This window comes from Malaya genurostris, chromosome 3 (assembly GCF_030247185.1).
Source record: "Malaya genurostris strain Urasoe2022 chromosome 3, Malgen_1.1, whole genome shotgun sequence".
In the NCBI taxonomy this organism is placed as follows: Eukaryota; Metazoa; Arthropoda; class Insecta; order Diptera; family Culicidae; genus Malaya; species Malaya genurostris.
Genome location: NC_080572.1, coordinates 164,180,473 through 164,195,322, shown reverse-complemented (window position 1 = coordinate 164,195,322; position 14,850 = coordinate 164,180,473). Strand labels below are relative to the sequence as shown.

The window sequence follows — 14,850 nt, the reverse complement described above, 5'->3', positions numbered from 1 at the left end:
ATGGTGCCAGCTTCTGGAAAAAAATGGAATTTCATTTTGAAACATGCTTGAACTTTCCCTCTCATGGTTGGTGGGCTTGACGGTATTGCAAACATCATCAGATACAATCAAACAGCGTTAAAATTTAATATAAATATGTGTTACAGCTTTTAGCTTCATTATTGAGTTTAAATTAATGAGATATGGAACGACTTCAATAAGACGTTGATTACATAGCACTCCAACATCCGGGGTTGGAGATGTCGGTAGAGTAAACGTAAAATATTTCAAATTAGTCATGTGCACTTCAGCACAAACCGATAACAAGAAGTACCAAAACCCCTGAATGATCTGTTGGCGGCCTGTATCAATTTGTTTTATTCTTTCGCCACGCCTTTCATCGTTCCATCGAAAAAAAATTGATTCCACTAATTGCATTTTGTTATAACAAATCTAATTTCAAAAAATTCGCTGCTTTATAAATGATATCGTGAAATATATCCAAGTACATAAGTACATCGAGCTTTATAGGTAAAAGTTGTTTGTATTTATTCTGATTAACAATAACATTTATTTCACTGTATTAATTTAAAGATCGTCGTATGTATTCTAATTTCAACAACGTATGTTCAAAAATATTGTTTATTCATTTATAATTCCTTAGGCTAAAATATTCGGGTCATGTACAAGAACATAAAAAAACAAAACCAGTCATGACATGAATCTCTGAAATATCATTTGCAACAACAAAAAAGAGGCACGCGTCGATAAACTAAATTCAAACACAAAAAAATGTTAGCACTTCATTGCTTTTTGTGTGATCCAAGGCCGGATTCAATGCAAATAGACTTAACATCTGTCTTGAACGTTGCTAGGCAATTCAAACGATAAGCAAGCAAAGCAGATAATAATTCTTCGGACTTATCTCGAGCTTTATGTAATAAAATGCAAGGGCTTTTACTTCTGGACTGTGTTTATCGAGGCACAAACCACGTTGGAGATAAAAGCATGAGTAGGTTTCGGATATTTTTTTTTTTTTTTTAAATAACTATTTATTGGAATATGAGTTAAAATTAAATTATTAAGATTTAAATTGGGTGTTCAGCCACAAGTGGTGACTTTTCAGCCCTGTTATATATATATATATATATATATATATATATATATATATATATATATATATATATATATATATATATATATATATATATATATATATATATATATATATATATATATATATATATATATATATATATATATATATATATGATTTGGTTATTACCATGAAGACATCATTTGCTTCCGCAATTCTGAGATTTTTGTGTAGGGAAAATTCTAAACCTACTTGTATTGTGTAATGGGGAAAAGGAACTTATATACTAACTTACTAACTAATACAGAGAGCGAATCGATTCAATTGAAGATTGCATCGATTTTTGTCGGAATTTGCTTATAATATTATGTGACATTACATCTAATGGTTCTATATTTGTGAGTCTGTGTAACTCATTTGTACTAAACCAGGGAGGACGCTTCAGAATCATTTTCAGAATTTTATTCTGAATCCTTTGAAGCGTTTTCTTCCTGGTGGAACAACAGCTTGACCAAATTGGTACCGCATAAAGCATGGCTGGTCTGAAAATTTGTTTATAAATTAACAATTTGTTTTTTAGACAGAGCTTAGAATTTCTGTTTATAAGAGGATATAAACATTTAATATATTTATTACACTTTGCCTGGATTCCTTCAATGTGATCCTTGAAAGTGAGTTTTTTGTCATACGTTAAACCTAAGTATTTAGCTTGATCAGACCATGTCAATTCCAAGCCATTCAATTTGAGAATGTGATTATTGTTTGGTTTAAGAAAAGAAGCTCTTGGCTTGTGAGGAAAGATAATTAATTGCGTTTTTGCTGCATTTGGTTTAATTTTCCATTTTGACAGATAATCACTGAAAATATTTAAACTTCTTTGTAGGCGACTGCAGATCACTCTTAGATTTCTACCTGTGGCTAACAGACTTGTGTCGTCACAGAATAGCGATTTCTGACAACCAACGGGTAGATTTGGAAGATCAGAAGTGAAAATATTATACAAGATTGGAGCTACACTCGAACCCTGCGGAACACCGGCTCGTACGGGTAGCAATTCAGATTTACAATTCTGATAGCTAACCTGAAGAGTACGATCAGTTAAATAATTTTGAATCATTTTGATCAAATAAATAGGAAACTGGAAATCAGACATTTTTGCTATTAAACCTTTGTGCCAAACACTGTCGAATGCTTTTTCTATGTCTAGAAGAGCAACTCCAGTGGATAACCCAGAAGATTTATTTGATTTTATCATGTTCGTTACTCTGACAAGTTGATGAGTAGTTGAATGTTCATGACGAAATCCAAACTGCTCTGGTAAAAAAATTGAATTCTCATTTATATGAGTCATCATTCTTAACAAGATAATTTTTTCAAAAAGTTTACTGATAGAAGAAAGTAAGCTAATTGGGCGATAACTTGATGTTTCTGCTGGGTTTTTATCAGGTTTTAGGATAGGAATTACTTTAGCGTTTTTCCATCTTTTTGGGAAGTAAGCTAATGAAAAACACTTGTTGAAAATTTTAACCAGGAGTCTCAAGGCAACATCGGGAAGATTTTTAATAAGAATATTAAAAATTCCATCATTACCAGGAGCCTTCATGTTTTTAAGTTTTCTAATAATTGATTTAATTTCATCAAAATTCGTCTCAATAATGTCATCGTGTGATAACACTTGGGTTGAAATATGATCATATTTCAGTGAGACTTCATTTTCAATAGGACTCACAACGTTCAAATTAAAATTGTGGACACTCTCGAACTGCTGAGCAAGTTTTTGAGCTTTTTCGCCATTTGTAAGAAGTATTTGATTTCCTTCCTTGAGAGCAGGAATAGGTTTCTGAGGTTTCTTAAGAACCTTAGAAAGTTTCCAGAAAGGTTTAGAATATGGTTTAATTTGTTCAACTTCTTTAGCGAAATTTTCATTTCGCAAAAGAGTAAATCTATGTTTAATTTCTTTTTGTAAATCCTTAACTATGTTTTTCATAGCAGGATCACGAGAACGTTGATATTGTCGTCGACGAACATTCTTCAACCGAATGAGCAGTTGAAGATTGTCATCGATGATAGGAGAATTTAATTTAGTTTGAGCTTTGGGAACTGAAAGATTTCTAGCTTCGATAATATAATGATTCAAATTATCAATTGCTGTGTCGATATCCGCAGAATTTTCTAAAATAGTTTCATGATCCACATGATTTTCAATGTGAGATCTGTAATCCAACCAATTTGCTCTATGATAGTTGAAAATAGAACTAATTGGATTAATTATAGCTTCGTTGGAAAGTCTGAATGTTACAGGAAGATGATCTGAGTCAAAATCAGCATGAGTAATCGGTTCACTACAAATGTGACTTTGATCTGTTAGAACCAGATCAATTGTAGACGGGTTTTTCACGGAAGAGAAACAAGTAGGATTACTGGGATGAAGAACTGTAAAGTAACCAGCTGAGAGTTGATTATGAAGTATTTTACCATTACTGTTATTTTGCCTACAATTCCACTGGACATGCTTAGCATTTAAGTCCCCTATTACGAAAAATTTCGATCGATATCTTGTAAGTTTTTGCAAATCGCCTTTAAAGAAATTTAATTGTTCGCCGGTGCATTGGAATGGCAAATATGCTCCAGCGATGAAATAAATTCCATGAATGGTTTCAACTTCGATTCCCAAGCTTTCAATAACTTTAGTATTGAAAGAAGGTAAAATTCGATGTTTAATTTGCCGTTGGACAAAAATGGCAACTCCACCACCAATTCCAGTAAACCTGTCAAATCGATGAACCACATAATGTGGATTACTTTTCAATTTTACATTTGGTTTAAGAAAAGTTTCTGTCACAATGGCAATATGAATTTTGTGAACTTTGAGAAAATTATAAAATTCATCTTCACTCGATTTCAAAGATCGAGCATTCCAATTTAAAATATTCAAATAATTATTTAACATCACTGTTAAATTTTAAATTCATTATAATATTATTTGCAAATTTCCATCCGATTTGAAATGCTTCAAAAAGTGATGAAGTCGAATTCATTTGGATGATCATTTGAAAAAGTTGATCTTGTAGGTAGATCATTTTATTTTCAGTTATATCGCCTAAATCGACTTCATTTAAAGAAGCGAATGGCATTGAAGGAATATTTGTAGGTAGACTGCCATTAGAAGAAGATGATTTGGTCGGTCTACCTATTAATAAATTGTTTTCGTTAGAAGAAGAACTGCAAGGCGGTCCTGTGTTTTGATTATTTACATTAGAAGAAATAGGAGATAGATTTCTACCTAATATACCAGCATAACTGACATTAGAAGAAGATGATGACGAGGTCGATCTACCTGTCAATAAATTGTTTTCGTTAGAAGACGAATTGGCAGGTGCCTTAGAAGAATTTTCAGGTATGTTCTGTAAATTTAAGGTCGTTGATTTGACTTGTTGTCTAAGCGAACGAGCGTTTAAAATTTTTTCCCTGACAGGACATTTCAAATAATTGGATTTATGATTTCCATTGCAATTTGAACATGAAAATTTATCAGTGGTTTCATTCATTGGACAAGCGTCTTTCGAATGCGATTTACCACAATTCAAACACCGTATATCCATATGACAATTTTTGGTTCCATGACCGAAGCCTTGGCAACGACGACATTGCGTTAAGTTTGCAATACGATTATGCCGTTTATAATGTTCCCAATGAATTTTAATGTGGGAAATGAAACGTACTTTTTCTAAAGTTTTCAAATTGTTTACATCACTTCGATTGAAGTGTATTAGGTAAAGTTCATGGGAAATTCCAGAGCGTGGTTTAGAAGTACCATTCGCTCTTTTTTTCATAAGTATTACTTGGGAAGGGGCAAAACCAAGCAATTCTTTTAGTTCATTTTTAATTTCATCAATACTTTGATCATTTGATAATCCTTTCAAGACAGCCTTGAAAGGTCTGTCTGATTTTATATCATATGAATAAAATTTATGAAGTTTTTCGGACAAATATCGAATAAGACTTTCGTAATCTTCCAATCCATCCACCAAGACTCGACATTCTCCTCTTCGTCCGATTTGAAATGAGACTTTTACTTCCGGGAGAAAAGTAGAAAGCTCAGTACGGAATGCTTTGAAGTCGGAAATCATCACCGTCACTGGTGGCATAGATTGATGTTTCTTCCCAGAACGACAAGCGTCCATTTTGGGAATTTTTGAAGAATTTTCTTCTATGTCGCTACAATCGGATTCAGGAAGAATCTCGTAAATATTGTTAGACGGCATAGGATCAACGGAAGGGAAATCCGTCCGTTGTCTTTTATTTTTACATTCAGATTCTATAAGATCATGAATGTTATTAGAAAAATGTTGAATAACGGATTGTGATTTATTCCGTATTGAATTATTTTTAGCCTTAGGCTTGTTGCCTTTCCGGTTGGACGCAGGCATTTTTGAAATTAATGAAATTTTAAATTAAATTAACTAGGCTAAATTAGTCTTCGATTAGACTCCTAGCTAGCCTTAAAAAAGGCTGATTAATTTCTTAGTCACTCTAATATCACTCTTTGTATCACTTAGTCACTCTAATATCACTCTTTGTATCACTTAGTCACTTAGTTAGTGATTCAGGTAGCCTTGAAAAAGACTGAAGCCTTGAATCAATGAAACTCTAGGTAGCCAGAAAAAAAATTCCAGGAGCCAAGAGCTATACGCGTGCGGTGCGAACGACTGTTCAACACCGACTGAGGTTTCGGATATTTGAAATTAAGATATAACACTGAATACCGAAAACCTGGTAACTTTTGTATACTGCAATAAAACACCGTAGCCTTCAACTAAATTATTCTTAGCGTAAGGATAGACTGAAATGTCATGCCAACTAGTAGTATGACGAAAAAGATAATGCTTTAACATTTTTGTCTTTCATCTTTGTTGATCTTTCGATTAGTCTTTAACATTATTTATTAAACTTATTTTATTCTTATTGCTGACTACACTTAATTGCCTTTTAAAATGGATTATTTGTATTAAAAGTCAATGAACTATAATGAATAAATTACTGGGTTTATAACACTCAAGCTAAATAGGTGTAATTTTATGCTGATACAGTTTGTGTCAAAAGAAAGTGTTCATGATTTTCAAAATCTGGGAGATATCTTCGTCTCTTTTTCGTACTGGTAAAGGACTACGGTGCAAATATTATATATTTTTACCTCAGTATGCCTCAAGAGATTGAGATGTGGTCATCATTATAATCATGAACCCAAATTAACAAAAAAAAAGTCTTGAATTTTTTATTGTATAAAAATGCCGTTGACTACACTCCTTACGAGCACATACAAAACAGGACAAAACAATAACCGATATTATTCGGAGGATGGAACGAAGGTGTAAAATGTTGTACCAATCTCAAACTCGGTCGTACGAAGGAAACGACCTTGTTGAGTTAAGACGGGACTATTTTTACAGTGAAGCAAATAGAATAGTATCGAAACTACAGTAGAAACTTCTTTGTAAAGTTAAACCCGTTGCCTTCGTACAGACTTCTGTAAGAAGTGAGTATGTAACAGAAGATTGGTAATACTCGTTCTAGAACTATCTGAGCGAGAGGATCAACGAGGATGAATAATTTCTGAACGTCGCACAGTGGTTCGAATCAATAAAAACGTGGACATAAATCAGTAGCTGCCAAACCGTTCTTTTAATGCATATAGTTGTTTTTAAGAAATTTTATACAAATATATACTGCGTAATTTGATTATATCCCTAATTGTTCATGGCCTACTTTGACTAAAAATATAATCATAACTTTTTTTCTGAAGAGGTAGAAATTTTTTTTCTTCTACAAAGTTTTAGAACTATTGAAAATAATTTACTTTGTCAAATATACCAAAAGTCTAGGTAGTACTGTTTCGGATATACAAAGCGTTTTTATGGCAACCCCCTTAAAATCAGTTCAGTTTTTTATTCATAATTTGTTTTGATTAATTTTAATATGCATACTTTTTTCGGAACAATTGAAGAAAATAGAAAATCCCATATTTTTGTTGAAGGTAGTGCATAGGTTTTTTGTTTCCTGGCAAAGTTATACAACATTTAACCTTTTTTTTACCTATGATAAAACCTTATACCGAAGCGAAATATACAACTTTATGCAGCTGATTTTTACAAAATTTATAGGAAAAGATATGCCCAATACTGTAAACAAAAATCTAAGTGGAACTCGATGGAACTTTTTTTTATGCCTTTTCAAAGTTAGTTTTAGTTATTGAATTATGACAACCCCCTTAAGACTAGTTTTCTAATCATAACTTGTTTCAAGTTATTTTTTAATCCTTACTTTGTTTGGAATAGTTGTAGAAAATATAAAATCCCATAATTTTGTAGAAGGTAATGCATAGGTTTACTCTTTTCTGGAAAAGTTAAGCATCGTTTTACCTATTTTTACCTAGGAAACTTTGTACCGAAGCGAAATATGCAACCTAATGCAGTAAACTTTTACAATACTTTTTTTTTTTTTTTTCATAAATACGTTTATTTCATAGGCAATATACATAAGTTTTTCTTCGCCGTGGCATCCACAATACATAGTAGTTTAAACCTAATACATTTCGAATATCATATTAGTATGTTGGTACTCATTAGTTAATCTAAACACTGTTTTTATCAAGCGAGTTGCTATTTTAATTACATTAAATAAAATACATTTATTTTGTACATGATCTTATAACTATTTCAGGATTGTTTGTATCAGTTCACCACTTATATTCAATATCCTATAGTTGGCTATTGGTTGAACTCATGGAAGAGAAAACAGTTTAACATAAAATAAAATTTAAATTGGAACTCCAATGGATTTAATGAAATGATAAAGAAGTTTCATGTATGGAAGGTCACGACAAGCAAGAATGTCGCGAACTGGGACATTGGATAGTCTACCTTGGGTACGCAAGGAATTTATTAGTTGAGATCTGACATCACGAAACTCCACGCATGTCCAAACAACATGGTCAATATCGCGGTAACCTTCGCCGCAAGCACAATGATTAGTCTCGGAAAGTCCAATTCGAAGGAGATGTGCATCTAACGTGTAGTGATTGGACATGAGTCTGGACATCACACGAATGAAATCTCTACTCACATCCAGTCCCCTGAACCATGCCTTTGTCGATATTTTAGGAATAATTGAGTGCATCCACCGACCCAGATCATCTTTATCCCAAGAAGCTTGCCAGCTGGCAAGTGTTCTTTGGCGAGACGCGCTATAGAATTCGTTGAAAGCAATCGGTCTCTCATAAATTTCACCCTCAATAGCACCACGTTTGGCTAAAATATCGGCTCTTTCATTGCCTGGAATGGAGCAATGAGCCGGAACCCAAACTATTGTGATTAGATAATTATTATTCAATATGTCGTTCAGACACTGTTTTATTTTACCCAAGAAAAACGGTTCATTTTTGCCAGCAGCGTTTGAGCGAATGGCTTCAATTGCACTCAGACTATCTGTGAAGAGGAAATAATGGTTTGGAGATAATGTGACGATTACATTCAAGCTATAATGAACTGCTGCTAACTCTGCTATATAAACAGATGCAGGTTCTTGAAGCTTGAATGAGGCCGAAACATTATTGTTGAACATACCAAACCCTGTCGCTTCTTCCATTCGCGATCCGTCCGTGTAAAACATTTTCTCAGAGTTAATATGCCTGAACTTACTTGAAAATATTTTTGGGATTTCCATAGAGCGTAGGTGGTCCGGGATTCCACGCACTTCGCGCTGCATGGATGTGTCGAAAAATAAAGTTGAGTCAGGTACATTTAAGAGGCTGACACGGATAGGAATATATCTTGAAGGGTTGATTTCCTGTGACATATGGTTAAAATATACTGTCATGAATTTTGTTTGAGATCGAAGCTCGACTAGTCGTTCGAAATTATTAATTACCATGGGATTCAGCACATCACATCTTATTAGCAGGCGTGATGAAAGCTCCCAAAATCGATCTTTTAATGGAAGAACTCCCGCCAGAACTTCAAGACTCATTGTATGTGTCGAATGCATGCAGCCTAATGCAATTCGCAAACAACGGTACTGAATTCGCTCAAGTTTGATAATATGAGAATTTGCAGCGGAACGAAAACAAACGCATCCATATTCCATCACTGAAAGTATCGTTGTCTGATACAATTTTATTAGATCTTGCGGATGAGCACCCCACCAAGACCCTGTTATTGTTCGAAGAAAATTTACTCTTTGTTGGCATTTCGTTATCAGATACCTAATGTGTCCTCCCCACGTGCATTTGGAATCAAACCACACCCCGAGGTATTTGAAAGTCAAAACCTGTTCGATTATTCTTCCCATCATATGAAGCTGAAGTTGCGCGGGTTCATGCTTTTTTGAAAAGACGACCAGCTCTGTTTTCTCCGCAGAGAATTCGATACCAAGATGAACAGCCCAAACGGACAATTTATCTAAGGTATCTTGCAATGGTTTTTGCAGATCAATAGCTTTGGATCCAGTAACTGAAACCACGCCATCATCTGCCAATTGTCTTAGTGTACATGGGGTTACTAGACAGCTGTCAATGTCATTCACGTAAAAATTATAGAGGAGCGGACTGAGGCATGAGCCTTGCGGGAGACCCATGTAGCTAATTCTGATTGTTGCCAAATCGCCATGTGAAAAATGCATGCGTTTCTCTGACAAAAGGTTGTGCAAATAATTATTTATAACCGCAGGGAGTCCATGTTGGTGGAGCTTGTCTGAAAGAACATCAATGGAAACTGAATCAAATGCTCCTTTAATGTCTAAAAATACAGATGCCATTTGTTGCTTTTGAGCGAAGGCAATTTGGATGTCAGACGAAAGTAATGCAAGGCAATCATTCGTCCCTTTATTTCTACGGAAGCCAAACTGAGTATCTGACAACAAACCGTTCGTCTCGACCCAAGTGTCGAGACGTCGTAGAATAATTTTTTCGAACAATTTTCTGATGCAGGACAACATCGCAATGGGTCTATATGAGTTGTGATTGGAAGCTGGTTTCCCCGGCTTTTGAATGGCGATAACTTTCACTTGTCTCCAGTCAGGTGGAACAATATTTTGCTCAAGAAACTTGTTGAACAATTCCAACAAACGTCTTTTTGCGAGGTCGGGCAGATTCTTCACCAAGTTGAATTTAATTCTGTCCAATCCAGGAGCGTTATTGTTACAAGACATGAGTGCTATGGAAAATTCCATCATTGAAAAGGGGCTATCAATGGAATCATCATTTGAAGAAGACTCCCTAACAATGCTATGCGTAGGAACGGAATCTGGACAAACTTTCCTCGCAAAATCAAATATCCATCGATTCGAGTACTCCTCACTCTCATTTCCTACGTTACGATTCCTCATTCGTCTGGCCGTATTCCAAAGAGTGCTCATTGAGGTTTCTCTTGACAAACCTTCCACAAAATGTCTCCAATAGCTGCATTTCTTAACCCGAAGTATGTTCTTGTACTTGGTTTCTAAAACCAAGAATTTTTCAAAATTCTGAGGAGTTCCTCCTCCTCGTTTTAAAAACGTCTTGAAAGCATTTTGTTTCGCGTGTTTAGCATCTGAGCACTCTTTGTCCCACCAAGGATTTGGAGGTCTTCTGTTAGACGATGGACCAAGAAATCGTTTGGTTTGGGCTTGTTCTGCGGCCTCCAGAATCGAACAAACGAGGAAGTCATATTCTTCAAGTGGGGGAAGCTCTTCCATTGAAGTTAAGACACTTGAAATATTACTTTGGTATTTAATCCAGTCAATATTTTTTGTCAAATCATATGGAATATTAACTGAATTAGCAATGCCTTTGTTACTGCTAATTGAGATGATGATTGGTAAATGATCGCTACCATGTAAATCAGGAAATACTTTCCAGGTGCAATCTAGTCGAATTGAAGTCGAACAAAGAGATAAATCTAATGCACTTGGACGTGCAGGAGGTCTTGGGATCCGTGTCATGCTACCCATATTTAGTACCGTCATGCTAAAATTGTCGCAAATATTATATATTAGAGATGATCTGCTATCATTGTAAACGGAACCCCACATCATTCCGTGCGAATTGAAATCTCCTAGAATCAAACGTGGAGCAGGAAGGGCTTCGACAATTTCATTAAGCTGTCGTTGTCCAACTTGAGCTCTTGGAGGAATATATACCGAAGCAATGCAAATGTCCTTTCCTTTAATGTTTATTTGACAAGCAACAACTTCTATACTAGAAGTCGAAGGAATGTTTAATCTATAAAAGGAATAACATTTCTTAATTCCTAAAAGCACTCCACCATACGGGGAGTCTCTGTCGAGACGTATAATGTTAAAGTCATTAAAATTTAAGGCTATGTTTGATGTAAGCCATGTTTCGCACAAAGCAAATACATCACATTTTTGACTATGCAACAAAACTTTAAATGAATCAAGTTTTGGCATGATGCTTCGACAATTCCACTGCAGGACAGTGATTGAATCATTTGCGGCGGATGATAAATTATCCATCAAATGATACAAAACCTGAAAGAGCTGGCCATTGAGCTGATAACTGTTTCAAAAAAGTTCTAGCTATTGGAAGGAATGCTGTTATGATGGTCTTTAGAGGTTCAGAAATATTGAATGCAGCGAAAATCCATTCTACAATTTCCGAAAATTTCAGTAATCCTGTTGATGAATGTGAAATGGAGCCCACTGGATTATTGTCTTTTCTTGAGCTAGTTCCTGGATTGGTTTGTGAATTTGACAAACCAGGAGGCACAGTTTTTGGTTTTAAATTTGGCTTTTTAGCTTTAACACGGGGATCTTTTTTTGAAGGTATAATTTTAGGTGTCTTTTTTGGTATTTTGTGGTTTGTTAATCTCCTCTTAACAGACCCTTGAGGAGTGACAAACGAGGTATCTTCACTATTTCCGTCAGAGTCAGATTCCTCTGGCTCCGCAAGATTTGAAAAACCGTTTTCGGTTTCCAAAGGGGAGACATGTATGACCGTTTTGAGCATTTCTGCATATGTGCGCTTAGACCGTGCTTTTAAAGAAAGCTTCATTTTGTCTTTACGCAGCTTAAATGCAGCGCACACTGAAAGATCATCATGAGGGCTTTCCCCACAATAAACACATTTTTCAACATCTTTATCGCAAAGATTATCCTTATGAGGCCCTTGACATTTGATACATTTGGACTTATTACTACAGTAAGTAGCTGTATGTCCGAATTTTTTACAGTTCGTGCAATTCATAACATGCGGTACGAAAAGCCGAACAGGAAGACGAATTTTATCGATATAGACATGGCTAGGCAATGCAGATCCGGCAAATGTTACGCGAAACGAATCTGAGGGACGATAAGACTTTTTTCCATCGACAATAGATGCTGAGTACAATTGTTTGCACTCGAGTATCTTAACTCCCTCAAGCATGGAGTTTTTAAAACGGCCAACTCCATTTTTAAGTAAATCATCTGCTGTCAGACTTGCTTCAGTCACAACACCGTCAATTTCTACCTCCTTCGATGGAATGTAAACTCGATATTCAATAGCAAATAATTTACAGGTTACAATATCGTTTGCCTGTTTCAAGTCGTTAACTACAACTCGAATTTTATCTCTATTAACCTTACAGATTTCTTTAACTTCAGAGAAATGTGATGTCAAATCCTTTGTAATTTGCATCAAGTTTAAAATCTTTTCTTTTTTTCGAAGATAGACTATCCATGGCCCAGTGGTACCCTGTGGATAATGTTTAGCCCTCGGAGTATTTAAACTTTTACTAGTATCCGGAATCGGATTCGGATGATCTTCCATGAGATCATCCATTACATTAAATTTTTTTTATAAATTAATAATACCAAAATAAAAACTTATGTTTAGTAAAATTTCAGATATAAGAAATAAAAAATAAATTAAATTAAATCTACCTTGTAGCTGATGTCTCTGTTCCTTTATCGTGAAGAACGACGTGAAGCTCTTCCAACGATTTCCAATTGGCAGTCTTTTGCTGTTTCCAATTGGCAGTCTTCTGTCGTTTACTGCTATCTCAGTTGCTCTGCCGTCGTTGTGAACACCACTGCACTTGCTGTACCTGACCCCAGGTACAGTGCTTTTGCTCTTGGTGGCGATCAAATGCGATGCTTGCAGTGTAGCACCTCGCGATATATGCCGTCTCTTTTGATCCTACGCAGCGTACAAATTCTGGTACCTGGTAGATCAGCACTGGGTTGCTTTAGCACCTCTGTGCCTTTGCACCCCTTCGTCTTCGCACCTTTATGCGATGGCACCTCTGTGACTCGTCACTTCTATGCTCTCGCACCTCTGTGTCTCTACACCTCTGTGCGTATGAACGGGATGGCCTTCGTTGCTAGCTTTCCAGTCGGGAAACGCCCCGAATATTGCGTTTGCTATGGGCAGTTTAACTACCTGAAGCTTAGAATTGTCTCGGTAGCAGCCGTTAACTCACGAGCCAGTACAATCGAAACACAACCTCTTCGCTTGAATGATTTTACAATACTTATAGGAAAATATATTCCTAATCCAATTTATTTTCCAATGAAAATATCCTGAGTACTATTCGTGTGACTCAGTTTCACTATGGCCATGCTGAAACCATGAATGGTTAAGAAACGGAGGGTGTAACGCGTCTGATGTTTCTGTAACTCACTTTTGCAGTGAGCGAAGAGATGAGCAATTCGCTCCTGAGCTGTTCCAGTGAATCGAATCTTTAAAGTGAGCTGTTAGCTCACAGCTATTTTTAAAAGACGCGCAGCTCACCAGTTCACCGCACTGGTAAGCAGAGATGCCAGGTTCACAGATTAATTTGTGTTTCACAAATTTTCAACCTTTTGCACAGATTTAAAAAATGGCACAGATTTTCACAGATTTCTGAAAATGGTCACAGATTTACACAGATTCTGAAATCAATCACAGATTTTTAAAACTGATCACAGTTCAGCACCAAAAATTACAGAGCGGTAGGAAATAGTGAGACCTTTTTTTGCTTACCAAAATGATTCCGATCATCTATTATGAAAACGGGAAACGTGCACAGATTTTGCACAGACAGGTTTTTGGAATGATCACAGATTTTTGAAAAAATGACCTGGCATCCCTGCTGGTAAGGTGGAAACAAGCTACGATCTGAACGGATCTTCGGCTCTTGAAGAGAGAGTTATCAATGAGAAGAAATATGTGCATAAGCTCTTGTCAGTTCTTCAAAATGTGCATCTATCCTTCTTTAACAAATTGAATGAGCCGTTGTCAATAAGAAATGTTACCTCTCACTCAGTAGGCTAAGGTACGTTCAGGGATGCCACTTTTGCAGATATTCTCAAATATGACATAATAATAATTCGCAGACAAGTTAGTTCGCATAGCATTGTACTTTGTGCATCAATGATTTCGATCATGCATATGAAAGAAAAACGGAGTAAGGAAAACGGAATAAGAAAAACGGCGCAAAACAACGGCGCTCAAAACAAACCTTCAGTGCAATCTAAATGAGCTGATGAGCTAATACATTGAATCGATTCCCTTTAGCTGATCAGTTCAGAGCCACTCACCGGTATGAGCTGTTTCGCACATCTCTAAGTGAGCGTCGCACGATCAACATATCGTCTTAAAAAACGTGTTGCTTCGCGATAACTCAATTTATTTACCCGTTTAAAAATGAAATCTCTTCGTATAGGTTTGTACTTTTACAATACTTTTTCATATTTTGTTTGGAAAACATTTTTCCATTTTTCAAATATGTGTTGAACGTTTGATAACTTTTTGGATTTTC

At 35.6% G+C, this 14,850-nt stretch overlaps 1 protein-coding gene across 3 annotated transcripts in view; it reads left to right on the top strand.

Moving 5' to 3' along the window:
• LOC131436634 (calsyntenin-1) overlaps positions 1–14,850 on the top strand; it is a 267,446-nt gene that overhangs the window by 204,180 nt on the left and 48,416 nt on the right. The gene's annotated exons all lie outside the window — the stretch shown is intronic.